The 22934-nt window shown below is 47.2% G+C and overlaps 1 protein-coding gene across 5 annotated transcripts in view; it reads left to right on the plus strand.

Annotated features, from left to right (window-relative positions):
• The first annotated feature begins 13984 nt into the window (after positions 1–13984).
• ZNF280D (zinc finger protein 280D) overlaps positions 13985–22934 on the plus strand; it is a 133210-nt gene continuing 124260 nt past the window's right edge. For 3 of the 5 annotated variants that reach the window (XR_012895788.2, XM_006112482.4, XM_006112486.5), the window contains exon 1: positions 13985–14238. The gene's annotated coding sequence lies outside the window, so the exon portion shown is untranslated. Of the gene's footprint in view, positions 14239–14819; positions 14922–22934 lie in introns of all 5 variants that reach the window. The other 2 variants (XM_025190091.3, XM_006112485.4) reach the window with 2 other exon arrangements.

The following is a 22934-nucleotide window of genomic DNA, read 5'->3' on the forward strand; positions in this document are numbered from 1 at the left end:
TTCCGGCTCGGAGCTTTGCTTTCGCTCATTTTAAGATGAGGGATAAGGGATCTTTCGGAAAAGGCTTTATTTTCCGAAAGATCCGCGTCTAGACTGGCGCTTTTTTCCGGCAAAGCTCTTGCCAATGTAGACGTAGTCTAGTTGGAGACAGGAATCAGAGATCAAAAAAGAGACAGTGACTTCAGGACCCTTTTCAGGAGGAACCAATCAAATGGGAAGTTAGCAAGATATAATGTAAAGTGTTTAATGAGACTGTTATTAAGGGGGCTCTAGGGAAAAGGATGAAACAAACAGAATGAGGCAGAGAATAAAAGGAGAGAACCAAGAGAAATGAACTCAGAAATCAAGCCTATGGAGGTAAGTGCTTCTTCTGGCGCTGAGAGTACAAATGAATTAACTGATGTCTGAAGCCTGAAACTTGAATTTAGTTCAAATATTCTCCTGTCTACCTGCACCCCAAATGAATTACTCTGTGGCCCTGATTCTCTTCTCACTTAAAGATATATCTATAGTCATAGAACACAGACACTGTGTGCCCACCTGGCATGGTAAAAATAGCAGTGTTGATGGTGAGGCAAGGAATTGACGCTGAGTATATCAGGTTGAATAATACTGGTAAAGTAATTTAGCTAATAAATGTTACCATATGTTTAGAATTATACTATCTGACAAATCTCTTAAAATTAGCCCATTTTAGAAAGATGAGAAAATTCACAAATACATCATGTTTTGTTTTTAAAAACCTATTTTGCTATCGTTAGCCTAGTCCAAAAGTGTTTTTTGGGGGGGAGAGGGGGAATTCTGTCTCTCCAGAGTACACAGACAGTTCAAAGGAACAGAGAGAGCTTTGAGGGTAGGAGTTATCTGGGGACCTGCCTCACCTCTTGCTGCTGCGGCAGCCACTCCAAACAATAGATACCAGCAGCCATAGCATGGGAACTAGGAAGTGGAGAGTGGTGGTGTTGAACATACCAAAAAAGTTTGGAAGAGCTGGAGAAGAATTGGAGAGCATCCCGTTCACTAGGAGCCTCAGCTCCCCTAATTTCAAATCAGTGCCTGCATAATTAGAGCAAGAAAAATAGCTTCACCATATGGGACCCAAGCATGCGGCAATGCAAGGTGTTAGTGTCTTGTTCTGTCTACCACTTATTTCTTCTGCTAACAGGACTGGCTCCTGGGAGTTGCTCAGGAACATTTTTAAAAGTGGGGGTGCTGAGGCTGGGAATAAAGCCCTGACATATAGAGCTGTCAGCTGGGTCCCCAACATGGGGCTGGCAACAGAGGTCTATGGGGCTTAAACCAGAACCCCAGCATGAGTGGGCCAGCAGTAGGGCCCCCAAACTCTTGAAGTCAGAGCCAGGACTCTAAACACAGGGCTGGCAGCAGAGGCCCCTGAGGTGTGGGGCTCGAATCAGAAGTCCGGCATTTGGGGCCAGCAGCAGAGCCCACAGCAAATGGAGCTGGCAGCTGGGACCCTGGGAACTAGGCAGAAAACCCGTGGGATGCTGTAGCAGCCCCCATACATCTAGCTGTTGGCTCTCACACACAGAATTAACCCTATCTCGAAGGGTTAGCGACATCCTAATTAATTCCAGGAGACCCATTACGAGATTAATTTACCTGCAGAAGTGGGCTAGATTTGCATCCCAGAATTTGGCTTGAGCACAGGATCCACACAAGGCGGGATTATCAGACGTACTAGAATATATCCTTCACCTGCAGGACATAGAACTATCAATGCAGTTTCCTATAGCTGAATATGAACATAGTCTTGCTGATAATGATATGACTCTGATTTACACAGCAGAGGTGGCTCCATTTTGAGGCAAGATGAAATGATCATTGCATATATTTATTCTAAAATTCAACGCTTTGAGATTTGCAAAAATCATAATCAACTGTTACAGCCATACTAAAAAATGAATCTAGACTTACATTCTCTTGAAAATTAGTATTAAGTTTAAACTTAACCTCTGAATTTCCAATACTCGGGTGTTTTGTCTTAATATGGAAATATAAATATCAATCTATTCAAACTATTTGAATATATAGTAATAAAAATTGATTAAATCTGCCTTTCAGCAATTTAGGAGATAGTTGAAATTAAGGATTAGTGGCATCTCCTAATTAAGATTAATTATATTACAGTGGAAAGTAATTCATTAAGCTTTTGACTACACTGGGGAAGAGGTGTTGTTTCTACATATACCAAGTGAAATATGGTGAATTAGGAAACTTTTTACTTCTCCTACACTTTTTTCCCCTATATAGAGGGAAAATATAGTGGAATGGTGAGAACTGTTGTCTCTGGCCTTCTCTACATTTGACAGGGCAGATAGTTGATCTATTACAAATGTAACCTTTCTGCCAGGTAGCACCAGCAGCATCCAGGGCCAGGTTCAATATCTAGGGATTCCTTCCCATCCATCCAACACAGAACTGGCTTGAGCTCCAACCCAGAAACCTGGGAAAATCACACAGCACCCCTGGGTACCTCTGAGGGGCAATACTTCCACACTTGCAAGCACAGAGTCTGAGGGTACATCTACACAGCAGGGGAAAAGTCAAATTAAGGTATGCAACCTCAGCTACGTCAGTTGCATAGCTGAAGTCAAAATAGCTTAATTCGGCTTTTGGCACTATCTACACAGCAGGAAGTTGAAGGAAGAACACTCTTCCTTTGACTTCCCTTACCTCTCGTGAAATGAGGGTTACAGAAGGCCACCATCTTGAAGTTATTTCAAAATACTGGCTTGCTGTATAGACACAGATTTTGTTATTTTGAATTAATGTCAGTTATTCCAAAATAACGCCGCTGTGTAGGCATACCCTGAGTGTAGAAAGAAACCTGTAATAAAAGGGGAGGGAAATAATGTGGCATTAATTTGGGAAAACACCACAGAGTTCATAACCAAAATCATGAGTAACAGTCCCACTCCAAGAAGGTTGAGCAATGTCCTTTTTCTCTCAGGTTCTTAAGTCCAGCAATGTAAATGTCCCTGTGATGGGGCGAAGAAGCCCCGCCCTGAAGTTGCAGGGCCTAGCCAGGGTTACCTGGCTGCAGAGGCCCTTCCCCTGCAACTCTGCTGGGCATGCCCAACTGCAGTTCAGCTATAAAAGCCTAGGGAAGGGCTCAGTCTGGGCTGGCAGTTGGAGGAGAAGGGCGTACAATGGGAGCTCCAGATCAACGGCAACTGGAGACCCCGAGTGAAGCCAGGGGGGACACCAAGGCAAGGGAAGGCACCGCCGAGATTGCCCGCCGTGGAGACGCCACCCCAGAGAAGGCAGTCGGACAGACAAGCACCAAAGAAGTGTCCCCAGAGGGCCAGGTAGGAAGTGGCCCACGGCAGGAGTGGGAGCTGCCTCTCCCGTCCCATGAACCTCGGTGCATTTCGGCAGGATTTCCCCGCTGAGTAGGGTGGGCCTGGGTCTCCCTACCAGGGGTGTAGCCCCACTATAACCCTGACCTGCCAGTACAGGCCTAGCCTTAAAGGGCCATACTGAACTGTGCACAGTGACATGGGCCAGAGGGCCTGGCCTTATAGGACTATATTGAACTGTGCACGTTGAGTCTGTACTCATCGAGACAGGGTGTCCCGCTGTCCACCAGAGGGAGCAGGAGAGAGCACCCCACCACAGTCCCCTTTATATGCCCAACCATTCTGTGCATCTTACTCACAGCTGTTGCCCTTGGTCAGGGCAGACCCAGAGTTTAGAGGTTCATCTGCAGAGTTCAACTCCCATCCTGAGTCAGAGGGAGATAAGGAGGCATCTTACTCACTGCACTGGTCACTTGCCATCCTGCTGCTCTCTGCCGCCGACTTGCTGGCCATTTGTCTCACCTCGCTGCTGCTGCTCTGCTGGCCACTCATTGCACCTCTCCATCTCTGCCCTCTCATTACGCCTCTCCGTCGCCTCTCTGCTAGCTGCTCATCATGTTGCTTCTGCTCTGCTGGCCCCTCATCACATTTCCTGCTGGCTTGTGGTGGATTTGGCTCTGGGACAAACCTTGTGATTTCAGCTCTCAGTGATTTCAGCTCTTGGCCGAAACCGCAGTCCAGCTACAAGAAATTCCAGCATCTACTGGAGTACATTTAAAATAATCAAGAGACTCCTTATGTAGTCTGTTCTAGTTATATCGTTAGAACAGGGGGAGAAACAGGTTGAACCAGTCTTACAACTCATGCTTAGAAGGCATGCAGCCTGCTGATTCTGAGTTCTGCCCTCCCCCTCTCACTTCAAAGAGCTTTGTTGGGGGAAGCCTTGTCCATCTGAGGTTCTTTACACTGACAGTCTCTCTCCTTTGAACTTAATTAAACACTGTCTGATTGTCTGCATTCCCACGATAACTGCAAGAATTAGTGATCATATCTCACAATTCCTGCATTTAATGTTAACACCGTTTGTGACCCCACATTAGCCAATTGGTTACGATGGGCAAAACACCATCATAACAGTTGAATATCTAGTAGGCCTAAGCAAACTGAGTGAATTGTATTTACATGCACATGCCCAGAATCTCGTTCTTTAAACTGAGAATGTTTCCCTCCTTTGTGTCAAGTTAAGCACAGACTTTTTTTCATTTGCATTGCCCTGTAGTAAGGCTGCTTGGCCTCCCTCTGACCCGGAAGGGGTAAGATTCCCTAAAACCCTTTGGTAGTTGGGCCAGAGAAACCTAGCACCACCCACAGGAAACAGAAAGGCAGGGCCAGAAGTAGAAAAGCGGGAGCTAAGATCTCCGTTGGGTCCCAGCCACAGAGCAAGCCAGACACTTTACCCAAGCTCCCAAGGAGGAAGGCTCAATCGCACCATCCTAGAGAGGGGAACTGGCCTGGGCTTCCAGGGCCATTGCTGGGCCCAGAAGACTGGCCAGGGCCACCAGGGCCACTGCTGCACCCAGAAGACTGTCTGGGCCATCTGGACTGGTACTTGACCCCGAGCAACACTCTGCCAGCATTGTCAACCCTGGTGGACCCCAAGGAGCAGAGACTAAACTGGGTAGGCACCAGGGGGAATTGGTAAGTAGCCCGGGGTAGCCGAACCAGTACTGGCTGAGGAAATAGGGGTCAACTGGGCAGTGCGCTGCTATCAGGATCCCCACTGACCTGTGACCTGGTTGGTGTGTTGCAGCCAGGATCCCTGCTGACTCCATGTCAGCCTGTACAGCCACTGTTAGGGCCCTGGGCTGGATCACAGTGGAGCAGGTGGGCCTGTATCTCTGCTGCCACCCCACCCCTTAGGCAGCAGGCTCCCCTTGTTATGGGAAACCCCTGTGCTTGTTGGCTCTCTGCCAAAGCAAGGAGACCCGACCTCTCCTCAGCCTGAAGACAGACCCTGAGCACCTAAACCATGAGCCCTTAAACTGTTTGCAGCCTTGCCCTGACTAAAGGCCTGGACATATAAACTTCTGCTCAGTCAGCAGCCAAGCCTGAGCCATTAAACTGTTTGCATCTCTGCCTTGAGCCAGAGCCAGCTTTTGTGCAAGGTGGCCCAAAATTTGGGCATACAGTTGGAGCAGGTTACCAAGGATGCAGATCTGGTCGTGATTAATCTCATGATCTGTAGGACCTTCCTGTATTGCCCTCCCCATTATAAAGACAATTTTGGGGGTCTACCAGATTGCTCTGGCAGACCCCTGCTTTTTTGCTGCCTACAACAAAGAGAAATGAAAGGTGCTATTTTGTGCCATCTAAGGGGTATGAACATTTGTACACCCATCCACCCTGACACATTAGCAATGGATACTGCTAACCAGAAAGAGTGTCAGAGGTTTCAGGGTCCTTCCCCAAAGAACAAAGAGACCAAAAAGATGTACTTGTTTGAGAGGAAAGTTTACACCATGGGGGGCCGGCAACTTAGAATATTTAACCAGCGGGCCATTATCAGCCATTATGTCCATAATACCTGCTCTGCCCTGTCTAAGTTTACAGAGCTGCTACCACAGGACTCTTATTAGGAGTTTACTTCCATGCTGGAAGAAGGTAAACTTGGTACAAGGGCATCTTTACAAGGAACCCTCAATGAGGTGGACATGGTGGCTTACACTTTAGCCACAGAAATGGCCATAAGAAGGAATTCCTGGTTCCAAGTTTCAGGCCTAACTCACCATAGTGGATCCAGACTGATGGCACTTAATGTTAAAAAGGTCTGTGATGGGTTTACTGGGTACGAGTGCCCCCTCTCGTGAGCACAGGGGGGTTCAGCGGACCCACCGTCTAGGTCTAGGGTTTGGGTCTCGGGGTCCGTTCCCTCATGAAGGGGTTTGTGGGTGTGATCACCCATTGCCAGCACGGCAAAGGGGTTCGGCGGACCCACCGTTACATCCCCGTTAAGGGTCTGAGGGTCCTATCCCTGATAGGAGTCTGGGGTCCTACCCCTGACACAGGTCCTGGGGTCCTATCCCCTAAGGCCCATCCTGTATGGGCAACAGTCGCTCGGACTGTGTTTGAGGCTGCTCAACTCCCGGGAATCCCAGGTGACGTGATGGTTCAGCTCGGTTGAGACTATGGGGAAGGGCAGTGGGGGACCCAGGCCCTCCCTCTCCACCAGGTCCCAGGTCCCAGCCCAGGGCCCTAAGTGGAGAGATTAGTACGTTCCCTCCACGACAGGCGAGGTGGATCCCCGAAACTCGCCTGTCCACGGACGCCAAAGGCGTACTGCCCCGGGCTCCTTCCACTCACTGTCTTGCACCGGCCCACCTGTGGACCCGACCGGGGCACTCACCACATCCGAGTCTTCGGCCCCATCTGGCCGGTGTCCTAGCGGCCACCGCGTTGCTCCTCCTTTCCTCCAGCGAGGCGGGATGTTTACCCTCCCGAGGGGGGGTCAGCAGCTCCTCCCTGAGCCCCCCTTAGCCTGCTCACCCAGCCGCTTTTCAAGCGGCCCGGGAAGAGACACCGTACGGGCCAGCCCCGTCCCCCCAACATCGTCACGCATCAGCACAAACCGTCCGGGATCAGAGGATCCGCCCCCTGCTCCTCCCGCCCCTGTGCAGCCGGAACGTCTCTCGGGCGCCCTGCCTCCCTCACCACGGGACTGTGCGCGTTCCCTCGCGCTGGGTTTCAGCCCGGTCGGGGCTACTCCCGCCCCCCGCACTGCCAGCCTGCCCTCCTGGTCCCGGGAGGAGGGCGGTCCCCCTCCCCAGATCAGTGCAGACCCCGCTGGGTCTGTCACAAGGTCACACAGCAGTTTTTAAACTAAGAGATGGGGAAAAGCCGATTGGTGCAGAGGAGCACATGAATAGGACAGAGAGGTCTCTGAGGGTATTTCTACACTACAAAGTTAATTCGAACTAACAGCCGTTAGTTCGAATTAACTTTAATAGGGGCTACACGTACAAACCGCTAGTCCTTATATTATGGGAACTAATGAAGAACTTGTCTTTATTCACCCTCTCCACACCACTCATGATTTTATATACCTCTATCATATCCCCCCTCAGTCTCCTCTTTTCTAAGCTGAAAAGTCCCAGTCTCTTTAGCCTTTCTTCATATGGGACCTGTTCCAAACCCCTAATCATTTTAGTTGCCCTTTTCTGAACCCTTTCCAAGGCCAAAGTATCTTTTTTGAGGTGAGGAGACCACATCTGTACACAGTACTGAAGATATGGCGTACCATAGTTTTATACTTCCCCTCCTCCTTCTTCCCCTGGCTTCCCCCTTCCAGCTCCCTCCTCCCAGGTTTCCCCCTCCCCTCTCCCACCCTCTCTCTTCCTCTCTTCCACCTCCTTTTCCCAGTCTCCCCAGAGGTTAATCCCCCCCGCCAGTTTTGTTAAATAAAGAGAGTTTCTATTTTTGAATACATGTGTCTTTTATTTTTTACATCAGGAAGGGGGGCTAGGGAGGGGTAAGTGGAAGGAGGTGAGGGAGAAATGGGGCACAAGCCCCCGATGGGGAGGACTGGGGTGGCTCTGCGGGCTCCTCGGGGTGGAAGCTCTCCTGCAGGGCCTTCTGGATCCTGACAGCCCCCTGATTGACCTCCCCGGATGGCAGCCTGCGGCAAGTGCAGCTGGGCTGATGGCCGAGTACTGTGATGTGCCGAGTGTGGGCACTCAGGGCACTCCAAGACAGGACTGCTTTGCTGTCCCTCATCGAGTTAGACAAGCAAGCGGGGAACCCTGAGAACTGTCTGTCAGGGGTGGGGGTCAGGTCCCTTTAAGCACAGCCCTCAGCTAGCCTGAGGCAGCAGCTCCACACCCTAAGTCCTAACCTGATGCCCTTCCGGCACTGGTTCCGGCCAGCCTTAACTTCGATTCAGGGTCCACTCAATGTGGACATGTTATTTTGAATTAGCAAAATGCTAATTTGAATTAGTTTTTAGGTCTAGATGCACTAATTCAAATTAGCTTATTTCGAATTAACTAATTCGAATTAAGTTAGTTTGAATTAGTGCTGTAGTGTAGACATACCCTTAGAGGAGAGTCTATTGATAGAGATTCTCTAGGTTTTAGTCAGGAGGAGAGGATGGAAGAGGATAAAGTATGGGCCAGATCAGATGAAAAACATTCACATAAAAAAGAATCTGACATCAGAAAAGGGCAGACAAATAAACAGACATATTTTTAAAGTGCTTGTACACAAATGCTAGAAGTCTAAAAAATAAGATGGGTAAACTAGAGTGCCCAATACTATGGCATTTAATTTCAAAAAGGGAACTATTAAAAAATGAGGAGGTTAGTTAAACAGAAATTAAAAGGTACAGTAATTAAAGTAAAATCTCTGCAAGCTTCACGGACCTTTTTCAAAGACACCATAATAGAGGCCCAACTTAAATGTATACCCCAAATTAAAAAACATAGTAAAAGACCTAAAACAGGGTCATTGTGGCTTAACAACCATGTAAAAGAAGCAGTAATAGATAAAAAGATATCTTTTAAAAAGTGGAAGTCAAATCCTAGTGAGGTGGCACATCCAATCAAGCCACATGAACTCAGTACAGGTGCACAACACAAAATCCATTCTGCTCATGCGAGGAAACTCTTAGGCTATGTCTACACTGGCGGCTTCTTGCGCAAGAACACATCCACACTGCCATGTGTGAGCTGTGCTGTTGCACAAAAGCATCCATGGCAGTGTGGACACTCTCTTGCGCAAGAAATCTCCAATGGCCATTTTAGCCACAGGGGTTTCTTGCGCAAGCATCCATACTGCCCTCTTGTGCAAGAGAGTTTACACCTGTTAGAAAAGAGCGTAGCTCTTGCGCAAGACACCCTCTCTTACCACACCATACTGTACATTTCCTTGCGCAAGAGCAGGGAGGTAGTGTGGCTCCTTTGTGGATTCTTGCTCAAGAACGGCTGTACTTGCGCAAGAAGCCATGAGTGTAGACATAGCCTTAGAGGGAACACTTCCCCCAGCCTCTCTGCATCCAAGTTAATGTCACACACAGGATTGCAGGATAGTTGCATGAGGGGGGTTTGGTGGGGGCCAAACTAATCCCTGTTGGTAGGAGGATGGTGGGAAAAGTCCTTCAAGAGGGGTGACATGACACCTTTTACTTCTGGTCATGTGTCCATCTTGCCCCGAGCGTGTAACCTCCAGAGGCCTGGTTAACGGGGGTCAAGGGTGTGGCTAATGGGGGTTGGGACGTGGTTAACGGGGGCGGGGGTGGGGCTAATGGGGGTGAGGGTGTGATTAACAGAGGTCAGGGATGTGGCTAATGGGGCACCACCAAAAATTATACAAATATGCCGCTTCTGCCAGGTGCACTGCGGGAAGGGGCATTGGCCCCGGAAGAGGAGTGTGTTGGTGTGAGTTTAGTGCAGGGTTTTCCTGTGCTGCAGGAGGGTGTGTGTGTGTCTGTGTGTGTTGGTGGGGGATTTTTTTGTGTGCCGGGGGTTTTTTTTTTGTTCAATCAAAAATTACGGGGGCCCCCCGGTTAAACTTGTGTGCCTTTTTTTGTTCAACCAAAATTGCTGCTGGGCCCCGTTGAAATTGTTTGAATTGGGCTGCTCACTTCCAAAAGCCGGCCTTGCTATTAGGGTGTGTCTAGACTACAAGGGTTTTGTCGACAAAACTGGACTTTTGTCGACAAAACTATACCTGCGTCTACATAACATCGACAGAACTCAGCAGTTTTGTCGACGGCTGTAAACCTCATTCTACGAGGAATAACGCCTTTTGTCACCAGAGTTCTGTTGACAGAAGGCATTATTGCATCTACATTGTCCTTTGCGTCTACGCTGTCATGTCAACAAAGTGGCTTGCTTTGTTGACAGAACTGGATGTAGTCTAGATACTCTTTGTTGACAGAAGCTTTGTCTACAGTATCTGTCGACAAAACTTCTGTCGACAAAAGCCTGTAGTCTAGACGTACCCCTAGATTTCTTGGAAGTGGTCAACAAACATGCGGACAAGGGGGATCCAAAAGATATAGTGTACTTAGATTTCCAGAAAGCCTTTGACAAGATCCGTCACCAAAAGCTCTTACGTAAATTAAGTTGTCATGGGATAAGAAGGAAGATCCTTTCATGGACTGAGAACTGGTTAAAAGACAGGAAACAAAGGGTAGGAATAAATGGTGAAGTTTCAGAATGGAGAGGGGTGACTAGTGGTGTTCCCCAAGGGTCGGTCCTAGGACCAATCCTATTCAACATTCATCCCGAGTGGAGGAACGACCAGGAGAGACGCCAGTTAAAAGCAACTGACGCCTCCAGCCAGCAAGGACCTGGCCAGCCGGAGCTAACCTCCTCATTTTTGCGTAATTCCCCTTTTTGAAATTAAATGCCAGAGTATTGGACTGCTGAGATGTTCTTCCCACCACAGGAATGTTAAATGTTATTATACTGTGGTCACTATTCCCGTTTGGGATTGACAGCATTGGTACATGTTCCTCCTGGACTTGTCCATGGATGTACTGATCCTGCTTTTTCTCTATCCAGACCTTCTGACACAAGACTAAGCCTGTCTCTATCATCCCAACTGTAAATCCTTGTGTCTTAAGGTCGGGAAGCTCCATGGCTAGATCCCAGAGAGCTTCTCTGTTCCAATTAGGTTTGACAGGTTCTCCTGAGTAGTAGAAACCCCTCCACAAGAGCCGCTTATCTGACCAAGTGGAAGAAGTTATTGATTTGGGTATCTCAGCTTGGTTTGTTCCTTATGTCAGCTCCGATCCAAATTACCACGAATTACCTCCTCAACCTGAAACAGCAGGGCCTTTTGGCTTCATCCATGAGGATTTACCTGGCCACCATCTTGGCTTTCCACCCTGACGTACGAGGCTGTATGGTATTCTCAGACAGAATGGTAAGTCATTTCCTAAAAGGTTTGGATAGGCTATACTCATAGGCTATACTCATAGGCTATACCTTCATGGGACCTCAGTTTAGTCCAATCAAGGCTGACAGGTCCCCCATTTGAGTCACTGGCCACATGTTCTTTGCTTTACCTCTCATATAAGGTAGCCTTTGTCATGGCGATAACCAGAGCTTGACAAATCTGCTGATCTATTCGCCCGTGGCGAGTAGATTTCAGCTGGTCACCCTGTTCACCCAGTGGTTTGCGCATGTGCAGTGCGGGTCTTGCGCATGCACAGTGCGGGGCTGGCGAGTGGTTTGCTCTGCGATCGTCGAGCCCTGGCAATAACCTCTGCCAGGAGGGTGTCCAGACTTAGGGCCCTGACCTTGGAATCCCCTACCCTGTGTTAAGGACAAGATGCAGTTAAGACTTTTCCCTGTGTTGATGAAAGGCCACCCAATGTCATCCCAGTGAATCTTCTCCTGGATAGTCTCCTGTATCAGTGAATGCTATAACCTTGATCTGATCCCAACATTGGCTATTACAGCCCATTCTACCAGGCACAGGATTCATCCATAGCTTTTCTTGTTCACGTCCCAACTCATGAGATATGCAAGATAGCGGCATGATCATCCATCTACACATGTGCTGTACATTATGCAATCACCCAGCAGGCTAGGGATGACATGGCTTTCAGTAGGGCAGTGCTCCAGTCAGCTCTTGACTCCAACACCACTTCCTAAAGTTTAGGCTTGTGAGCCACTTGATTTGAATGCATATGAACAATCACTCAAAGAAGAAAAAAACAGCCAGTCATCTTTTGTGACTGTTGTTCTTTGAGATGTGGTGTTCATGTCCATTCCAATACCCACCCTCTTTCTCCTCTGTTGGAGTAGCCGTCAGAAGAAACTGGGGAGTTGATGGGTCAGCAAGGCTATATATCAAACACCATATTGGTGGTACTAGAGAGGGCTGTTAGGCTGACCTGACAGTTGCTGCTTCCAACTTCCATGCACACATACATGTGCATACCTGATTGGAATGGACACGAACAAGTCATCTTGAATAACAACAGTTATAAAAGATGAGTAACCATTTTTTTTCTTCTGAAAAATATCTAGAGTGTTTCAAAACCTTACATAACAGTATGAGACAAACAGGACACTTTCTAGTTTAAATAGTTTTGTCTACCCTGATCTCTTCCTCTTTTCTATATCGTAGGTCAATAATTCTTTTCTTCTGGAAAATACCCATGTGGGAGAAGCAACCTGTGTTATGAGTGGCATTTGAATGCCTTTCTGTCCTGCATATTTCAAATTTTCTGGGGGAAAAAAGTTTTTTACACCTGAATTAGGAATAACAAGTTGGAAACAAATTTCTTAATTTCCAGGGTAGAAAATAGTTGTAGTTAGTGTTGTTGTAGAATAGAAAATAGGGCATAGAGTGGAAGTCTAGACACAAGTTTAATCACAGAGCTCTAATTACCTCCATAATATTGGGATGGACCAGCCTTGTCCTATGGGGAAGGAATAGCAATAGACAGCAAGAAAGGCACGTGAAAGCTTGAATGTCTTCAAGTCGGTCTTTTTCATTCTGACTCAGAAAATTTTCTGAGTATTAACTAAACTTAATAAAATGCTGATTTCCATCATATTAAAAAGAGATGGGGAAAAAGATGTTGAAAGTGCCACCAGTCTCTGTAGATGTTTTTTTTTCATCAGTGTGTACAACCTGATACTGCAGGTCATGAGTAGTGCCACTAAAATAAATAAGATTACTGTACCTAGTTGAATAAAGGTTTGCAAGACCTAACCCTCATATCCTGATCCTGATATTTAATATATGTGGACAAACCCTTATGTCCATGTGAAGTCCTGTCAGCTACAGTGGAACTCTGTGTGGCTGTTGGAATCAAACTGCTGGACCAGGATCTTAGATTGTAAATTCTCCTGATTACTTCTGGGTTTTTGTGTAGAGCCACACATAGTAGAGCTAAACAAGTTACATAAACCATAACAAATGTGTACAAATATTCACATGTGAATATTAATGTCAGATTTAAATTTTTTTCTCATTTTCATTAGTTTTATAGCTGTTAATGGAAATGTGTATACAGCTATCATACAAAGAACATGTAGTGTTAAAGTTTCAAATTTTGCTTTCCCTTAGTTCACTATACTTGACAAATTGTTGTACTTTTTTACTGTGGGTACTTCTTTCCCTGGAGTAATATTCTGATCCTAGATCTCTGAGACAGGAAATTACTGGTGATTGTGGCTGGTTATTATGTGTGGAAGATAATATCCTAGTGTGGGCTTTTTCAATAACCTGTCTGTGTCTGGTGCTATAGACACCATTTGCTGGGCTGTGAACCTGGCTTCCTCTGTGGCACGCATCTTATGTCTACAGACCAGGCACACAGTACAGTGTAGGCTTGCTGGTGCAGGGCACTGATCACTTTCTGTGCCTTGGGCTTCCTGTGGGATTGGCCTCAGCCCCTTGATGATGGGAAGGCAGTTCACGCCAGAGTATGTGTCCCATGGGTGGTGGTTTTACCAGTGGTCCATGGTTGTTGGGAGGACAGAGTATGTAGGGAGGGCTGGCCCTGCCCCATGTGGGAGGCAGAGGATACTGTGTGCAGCAGAGTCCCCCAGCAAAGGAAAGCTCCGAGGTGCGGCCTACAGGCCAGGCCTGCTCTGCAGGGTGTGAGGCCAGGCACATGGCCCTGCGTTGTGTGCGCCTCCCCCGCGCTGCCCCGCCCCCTCCCTGGTGGCTGCCGGAAAGAAGGCGCCTCTCTGTGGGGCTGACCTGCACTTTACCCATCAGCCAGCGCGCCGGGTTCAGCGAATTCCCCCCAGTAGCGGCGGCTGCAGTGGCAGGAGACTGAGGTTGGGCGCCGCGGCTGGGCGATGTGAGGATCTTCCGCCGGAGCCGCCCCCTCCCATCCCCCCCGTCAGTCAGGGAGCGAGCGAGCCTGCCGCGGCCTCTTCACACGCGCAGCACGGTAAGCCGGCCCGCTCCGCTGTCCCCTCCCCGCAGGGACGGCCTGCTCAGGGCCTTCCAGTGCGGAGGGAGCTACCGCTGCTTAGCGCAGGGTGGGCCACCGGGGGGATTGTTGCCTACGAGACCGACGCCATCTTGGCTCGGAGCGTGGCCTTGTAGCCCCCCCCCCTCCCCGACCGGCGAGCTCTGGGACTCTCAGCCTTTCTAGCGACCTTGTTAGTCTCCCCTTGACGCGGGAGCCGGAGCTTCGCGGGCTCGCCCTCCCCTCCCTCCTTTGTTGGTGTCTCCCGAATAGCTGTGAGTGGGTGTTGAGGATCTTCCCCGTTCTAATAGCGGTGCAAGCGGGTTTCCGATCCCCATCCGACCCCTCCTGCCTGAGGCCAAACCAGCCCTTGCCTCAGACACCGGGGGTCACGGAGCGTGTCAGAGGGAAATGATGAAGCCGCGTGAAAGAGAACGGTTCCAGAGGGAGCTGCCCTGTTGTCCCGGCGTCCTTGCACCCTGCCTCGGCCTCACCTCACACCCATGTAGCTTGTGAGAACTTGTAATTTGCGTACAAAAGATAACGCTGCCCTTCTGTAGGAGGCTCTTACCATCTCATGACAGTGAGGCAGGAAGGTGTTTTCGAGGGACGTTTCCCCACTGGGCTAGGTGCTTAATCGTTTTTTTACATTTGCATCAAAGGTAAATGACATTTAGTTTCTTTTAAGTCTGTTCACATCCCTAACGCAGTGTTTGACAGCTTCTAAAACAAACCAAGACCTGCAGACTATGACGTTGCTATAGTACAGGGGTGGGCAAAATACCTCTCGGGAGCCAGATTCAGCCCACTAAGCCCCCATATCAGGCCCGTGGACCACCTTGCCAAGACTCTGTCACGCAGCAGCTGCTGTTTTAAGCACAGGGCTGCTCTGTGTGACTGTTTTCCAGGGCGGGAGAAACTTGTGACCTCCCCACACCCAGCCCAATCCTCAGCTCCTATTGGCCAGAAACAACCAGCTAATAGGAGCTGAGAGATTGGTCATGGGGATGTGAGCAGTGCAAGCCTCTTCCCCCTCCCTGAACTGAGCCCCATGGGCTATGTCTACACTAGTGGCTTCTTGCACAAGAACAACTCTTCTTGTGCAAAAACTTGTCGGGTGTCTACACTGTGCACACATTCTTGCGCAAGTAAATTTACAGTACAGCGTTGGAAAACAGGGCTTCTTCTGGAAGAGTTATTCCTCTCCCCACAAGGAATAAGCCCTCTTGTGCAAGAGCTCTTCCACAAGAAAGCAGGTTAGACAGGCAATATGATTTTCCTGCACAAGAAACCCCTATCGCTAAAATGGCCATCAGAGCTTTCTTTCACAAGAGAGCGTCCACACTGCCATGGATGCTCTTGTGCAAAAGCACATCTCTTGTGCAAAAGTACATGCCAGTGTAGACGCGCTCTTGTGGAAGACTTTTTGCGCAAGAACTCTTCTGCAGAACAGTTCTTGCGCAAGAGGGTACCAGTGTAGACGTAGCCATGGAGAGAACAGCTTGCAGTATTAAGTCCTCTGGGACTGCAGCAGGCAGGGAGCCCAGCCTTCCTTGGGGGTGCTGCAGGGCTGCTGGCTGGGAGACGCTTAGGTAAGTGCCTCCCAGCCAAAGCCTGTCTTTGGCACTTCTGCCCCTCCTGAGTCCCACCTCCTTCCCCCAGGTCACTATCCTGCACCCCCCAGCTGCAGGTTACGACTCCTTCCCAGACCCTTCACCCATTCCAAACTCCTTCTCCAGGCTAGAATCCTCTCCTGCACCCCAGTCTCTTATCCTGTGTTCCCTTCTGCACCCATCCCCATATCTGCTCCACAGAAAAGAGCTTGCATTGACCACTTTCCAAAGTCTTGGTGTGGCCCCCTCACCAAAAATTGCCTGCCCCTGCTATAGTAGATTGCCCACATGACATTAAATTATGCTAACTGAAGTAGTATGGACCGAAAGGTGGTGGATGCTTTAGGTTGAGCTTTGGGTTTATGTACAATGCAACTTTGCTTCTTAAAACAACTCTTAAAGGGCAACTATTAGGCTACGTCTACACTGCAGGCTTTTTGTGCAAGAACAGCTGTTCTTGCACAAAAACTTGTCATGTGTCTACACTGCACGTGCATTCTTGCGCAAATAAATTCACAGTACAGCGTCGGAAAACAGGGCTTCTTCCAGAAGAGTTATTCCTCTCCCCACGAGGAATAAGCCCTTTTGCGCAAGAGCTCTTCCACAAGAAGGCAGTGTAGACAGGCAACATGATTTTCTTGCACAAGAAACCCCTATGGCTAAAATGGCCATCAGAGCTTTCTTGCGCAAGAGCGCATCCACACTGCCATGGACGCTCTTGTGCAAAAGCACATCTCTTGTGCAAAAACACATGGCAGTGTGGACATGCTCTTGTGGAAGACGTTATGCACAAGAACTCTTGCGCAAAACAGTTCTTGCACAAGAAGGCTGCAGTGTAGACATAGCCGTAAAGTTTAACAGTCATAGAATCATAGGATACTAGAAGGTACCTTGAGAGGTCATTGAGTCTAGTCCCCTGCCTTCATGGCAGTATCAAGCACTGTCTAGATCAGAGATGGCCAACCTGTTACAGACGAAAAGCCAAAATAGTGGTGGATACAGTGCAAAGAGCTGAGGGGAAAAAGTTGAGTCGCCTCTCCCCCTACCCCAAAAGAGGTGCAGCTGCCGCCCTTTTAAGAACAGAGCAGGCATTGCCCTTTTAAGGAGGCCATTTTGAACTCTGCATGAGACACCCTGACTCTAGCTTTATCTCTTTCAGACACAAACACCCCTTTCAGAGCGTGGGTGTGGGAGCTGCAGTCTTTTCTTTGAAGAGCTGCATGTCCAACCTAAACCTCACTTGCTGCAATTTAAACCTATTGCTTCTTGTCCTATTGTCAGAGGCCAAGGAGAACAATTTTTCTCCCTCCTCCTTGTAACACTCTTTAAATACTTGAGAACTGCTATCATGTCCCCTCTCAGTCTTCCCTTTTCTAAGCTAAACAAGCCCAGTTCTTTCAGTCTTCCCTCATAGGTCATGTTTTCTAAGCTAAACAAGCCCAATTCTTTCAGTCTTCCCTCATAGGTCAAGAGCATTTTTGTTGCTCTACTCTGGACCTTCTCCAGTTTTTCCATATCTTTCTTGAAATGTGGTGCCCAAAACTGGATATAATACTGAATTGAGGTCTAATCAGCACAGAGGAGAATGGAAGAATGACTTCTTGTGTCTTGCTCAGAACATTCCTCTTAATGTATCCCAGAATCATGTTTGCTTTTTTTAGCAATAGTGTCACACTGTTGACTCATGTTTAACTTGTGGTCCACTATGACACCTAGATTCCTTTCTGCAATACTCCTTCCTTGACAGTAACTTCCCATTCTGTATGGGGTACATCTACACTGGACAATTATTTCGAAATAACACTCCTACATTACAGTGAAGCCTCAAAATTAGTCTGAGGCAGGCTTCTCTAACGTGGACATGCTACCTCAATTTAGAGCCCCAGGAGACACTAGGGAGTAATTAGTTTGAATGGCCCTGGGGAGGAGCTATTTTGAAAGAGTAGCAGTGGAGCATCCACACTACTGCTATTCTAAAATAGCTATTTCAGAATAGGTGTTATTCCTTGTGGAATGAGATTTACAGAAGTAGGAATAAACTGTCTGTTATTTCAAATTTATTTCGAAGTGACGGAATTGCTGTGTAGACACTTGCTTTGTTATTTTGGAATAACTGCCTTTATTCTGAAATAACGCTGCTGTGTAGATGCATCCTAACTGTGAAATTAATTGCTCCTTCCTAAGCAGAGTATTTTGCATTTGTCCTTATTAAACTTCATCCTACTTATCTCAGACCATTTCTCTAGTTTGTCCAGATCATTTTGAATTTTGACTTATCCTCCAAAGCACTTTATTATGTCACTATCATTACATTATACAGATAATTTAACTATTGTCCTGAGAAATTGATAGACAAGCAACACCAATCTGAAAAGTTTTACTATCTTGAAGTAGATGCCTGTATTCTCTTCTCTGGAAGGATGACTTGTTCCGTATTTTGTACAACTGAATGAGAGAAAGGTACTAGGATTTATAGGCCCATGGAAACTATTCATGTTGGAATTTTTTCAGAACACTGAGGAGGTGTTATTGTAGCTGCTATAAATTGCTGAAGGATTTCAGTAACTTCTTAAATTTTTGAATCTTGTCATGTCAAAAACAAAGACAACATTTTATGGCTTTAGTTTACACATGATGTTTTGCAAACGCTCTTCCCCCTTCTGCCTTTGTATTCTTGCCCACTACTTAGTTCATATTTCTCAAACACATTGTAATTTTTTATTTAACTATGTAAACACTCAAACTTATTATAAGACTCTATAGGTCAATAAGGTCAGAGATGTATATTTAGTAAGCGTATTACATTTATGCTAAGTGCACACCTATGGTATTAAAATGGAGTTATAACAGCTATGCAGAGAAACAAAAGCTCTTAAGAACATAAGAATGGCCATACTGGATCAGACGAAAGGTCCATCCACCTCAGTATCCTGTCTTCCCGACAGTGGCAAATGCCAGAGGCCGGAGAGGGATTGAACAGAACAGGTAATCATCAAGTGATCCCTCTTCTGTCATCCATTCCCAGCCTCTACCAAACAGAAGCTAGGGACACCATTCCTATCCATCCTGGATAATAGCCATTGATGGACCAAACTTCCATGAATTTATCTCATTCTGTTTTGAACCCTGTTAAATTCATGCTCTTCACAACATCCTCTGGCCAGGAGTTCCAAAGGTTAACTGTGCACCGCATGAAGATAATCTTCTTTTGTTTGTTTTAAACCTGCTACCTATTCATTTCATTTGATGATCTCTAGTTCTTATGGGAACAAGTAAATAACTTTTCCCTATTCACTTTTTCCACACCAGTCATGATTTTATAGACCTCTATCATATCCCTCTTTACTCTCCTTTTTTCTAAACTGAAAAGTCCCAGTCTTTCTAATCTCTCTTTATATGGGACGCATTCCAAGCCCCCTGATCATTCCTTTTCTGAATCTTTTCCAATGCCAATATATCTTTTTTGAGATGAGGCAACTACATCTGTACAGAGTATTTAATATGTGGGCGTGACATGGTTTTATATAGAGGCAATAAGCTTACTCCATCATAAACTTAGTTTTCACTTGATTTTGCTCAATAAGATATGGAATTTTTTTTTACTTGCATCAGTCTCAAGCAGTCTGACTACAGTTGAGTACAGTAATTTCTCATTTAACACATGCCCACTTAACATGTTTTCGCGATAGCGCGATTTTTTTTTTTTTAAAGGAAGGTTTTTTTGATTACATGACCGTCCCCAGAATAACACGATTTCCCTAGCCGGCCCGTTGCCGGTGGCTGTGCAGGGCTTCCCCCGCCTCCTTGCAAAGCGGCGGAGGGTTCGCCGCTTGCCACGCCGTTACCAGCTGACTCCCCCTCACTGGATGCGGTGCGGGTCCTGGCAGACCTGTCACAGGAGCATAATCCCAACCCAACCCAATCCTCCTCCCTTCTCCTCCTCTTCCCTTCCCCAGAGCCAAACACCTCCCCTCCCTGCTGTAACCCAGTCCCCTTTCTTCCCCAACCTTATGTCCCCGTCCCAACAGACACCACCGCTTGAAACGCAACCAACACCTTTTCCATTATTTTCAATGGGAAAATTGACCCCGCATAACACATTTTCACTTAACACGATCATTTTCTGAACCATATCTATAGTGTTAAATGAGGAGTTATTGTAACAGGACTCCTTGCCGCTTTTTGTAGTAATATCCTAAAAGTTGATGCAGTTATGGCTGCTGTAATTAACTAGTGCTAGTTTTTATTGTTTAGAAATGCAGTGGTATTGGTCACAGAATCTTCTTTAACTGAAAGGAGAAAGTTTTTCTTTATTTTTTTTGAACTACTCATACTTATCTTTAATTTTTTTTCAGCAGTCCTCTATTTCAAGAAGTTTTATTCCATGAAGAAAACTTGAAACTTAATTTAAAATGTATAACTTTGAACACTTTCATGTTTCTAAGCCCCAGAAGACCTGCCACAGCCAGAGGAGAGGTGCCCCTCCTCCATCCTCAACCTAACCCATGGTTTCCCATCCTGTGGGTTGGGACCCAGGTATGGGTCGCCATTACATTTCAAAGGGGTCACCAGGTGCCTCCCCATGTGGCTCTGCCCTCCCTTCTCCCCCTGTTTTTGAATTGCCTTGGGTCACCAAGTCTTCCCAAGTTGTCAATATCGGTCCCCATCTGGAAAAGGTTGGGAACCACTGACTAGCCCAACCCCAGACCTATCAAGGGGAAGGCACACATCCCACCACTCAAACCCAGGGCCAGCCTAGACCTGCCACGCTGGGGGACAGGTGCCCGGACCCAACTAAGCTCAGTTCCCATCTCTCCCATGACCCCAGTCCTGGTGCTTCTGTGGGGGAAAGAGGCACCTCACCCCCATCTCATTCTAGGTGCTGCTGCAGGCAGAGACCTCAGAGGAGCCATCTCATGCATCCCCCATAGCATGGGGCAGCCTGCACTTCAAACCCCTTATCCTGGGCCCCACCCCAGAACCCACATGCGCAGCCAGACCCTAACATCCTCCAGGCCAATCTTCTGCCTCATGCCTGAGTCTTCTCCCACTCCATACTCCTCAACTCCACCCCATGAATTTTGTTATGTGCACCATCACCTCTAGATTCATGCACATAAAAAATAATTCCTCGTGAGGTGGGGAAAAATTAGAGGGAACATTGCTGATAAGGTTGTATGAAGTTTGTTGATATTTTTGGTTCTAAATGTGCATATGGTTCATATACCATAAATAATTAAAAACAATAATCTGGTAGCAGTGGAATGTTGGGTGCCATGTTACAATCTTATTCAATGTTGCAGAAACTATACACAGTTGTGGTATGTGTTAAAAGTTAAAAATGAGTCAACACTGTTAAAAGTTGAAGTTTCCACAGCAAAATCGCAATCCACTATTTTCTCACAGCCTGACTGACAAGTCCTCAACACAGCAGTCTATGGTATTGTCATCTTTCGATGACAAATAAATCATGTATCTTGCTGCATATGTACCTAACATTTATTTTGTCATAGCTCATTCAGAACACAAATAGTCTTGTAAAGTTTATACTTTTTAAATAGGTGAAAGCGGATAACACATTTAATGAACCTACTGCTTTCTCCCAATAGGAACAGAACTGTTACGCTTGATCCTAGGAATAGAGATTCTAAATTATTTTCAACTGACAATATATTTAAAACCAAGCAGTGGAGACGATAGATTTTCAAGGGGTTGATTGTGATAATGTGTGAGAGAGGTTCATAAGCATGCTAGACTTTCCACATTGCCAAATGGGAAGTGGGATCCTCACATGGCAAATGTTGAGAACTAAAAGCATCACCTATAATTAAATCCTATACATCAGGGGTTCCCAAACTTTTTGACATGGGGACCAGTAAATCCATTCATGAGCTTCTGGAGGACCTGTAACATTCATTTGCATATTCATTAAGCAAATGATGAATATTCAAATACGTCGTTTCTGGTCCTCCCAAAGCCCCCAGTGCCAGCAAAGCTTTTGATACAGTCACCCACAATATTCTTGCCAGAAAGTTAAGGGAATGTGGATTTGATAAATGGATTATAAGATGGATAGAAAGCTGGCTAGACCAGGGTTTTCCAAACTTTTTACTTTAGTTGGAACCTGGTTTTTTTTCAGTACATTTTTCAGCCCAAAATATAAACACATATTAACAAAAAAAAAGAATTTAAAATGAATAAATTTTCAATGTTTCACCTGGCTGCATCCTCCGCCCAGCCTGGGCCAGGGCTTGGGGGACCCGGCGCCGCACAGACACTTCAGGAGGCGGGAGCAGGAGCAGATTGGGGATAGGGTATCTGGCTAGGAAGGAGGGTGCAAGGAGAGGGGTAGGGTTGCCAGGTGTCCGGTTTTGTACCGGACAGTCCGGTATTTGAGGGTTCTGTCCAGGAAACAAATTGAGAAAATACTGGACATATAAAATGGCTGATATTTTCTAATTAGATAAGTTTTATTATTATTAGGTGTATCTGTCTGTAGCTGCTAACTGCATGGCTGGTAGATGGGCTCATGCTGCTTTGCTTCCGGTTGCTGTTTCTTCTCTGTCCCCCACTGATGTCCCCCGACCAGCCCCGCTCCCCCTGACCCCCTCCCAGCTGGCCGATTCTCCCCTGCTTCTTCTCCTGATCTCCCCTGGCGAGCCCTGCTGCCCCCGTCCAGCTCTGCTTCCAGTGGCTGGTTCTCCCATCCTCCTTCTCCCGATCTCCCCCAGCTAGCCCGCCCCCTCCCCCCCCGGCCAGCCCTGCTACCACTGGCAGCCCCCGCCCCAGTGCCCCCAACCCTGCTTTCCAGTGGCCAGTCCCCCCGCCCCGCCCACCTCCTCCCAGCCCGCCCCGCCCTGCTCCCCTCCTGGCAGCCATGCTGAGGCCCGGTAGATTTTTTTTAACTTAATACCAACTTTTCCCTCTAGCATTGACCCCCAAAGACATATTGTGGGAACTTGCCTTTGACAAAGGTATTAGAAGGGCGCAATTCAATGTTCAAAAAGAAGCGCTCAGAGTTAGGAAGTACTATCTTTACAGTTGCTCATGCAATTTTAATCT

This window comes from Pelodiscus sinensis, chromosome 14 (genome assembly GCF_052426305.1).
Source record: "Pelodiscus sinensis isolate ZL-2025 chromosome 14, ASM5242630v1, whole genome shotgun sequence".
NCBI classification, from domain to species: Eukaryota; Metazoa; Chordata; order Testudines; family Trionychidae; genus Pelodiscus; species Pelodiscus sinensis.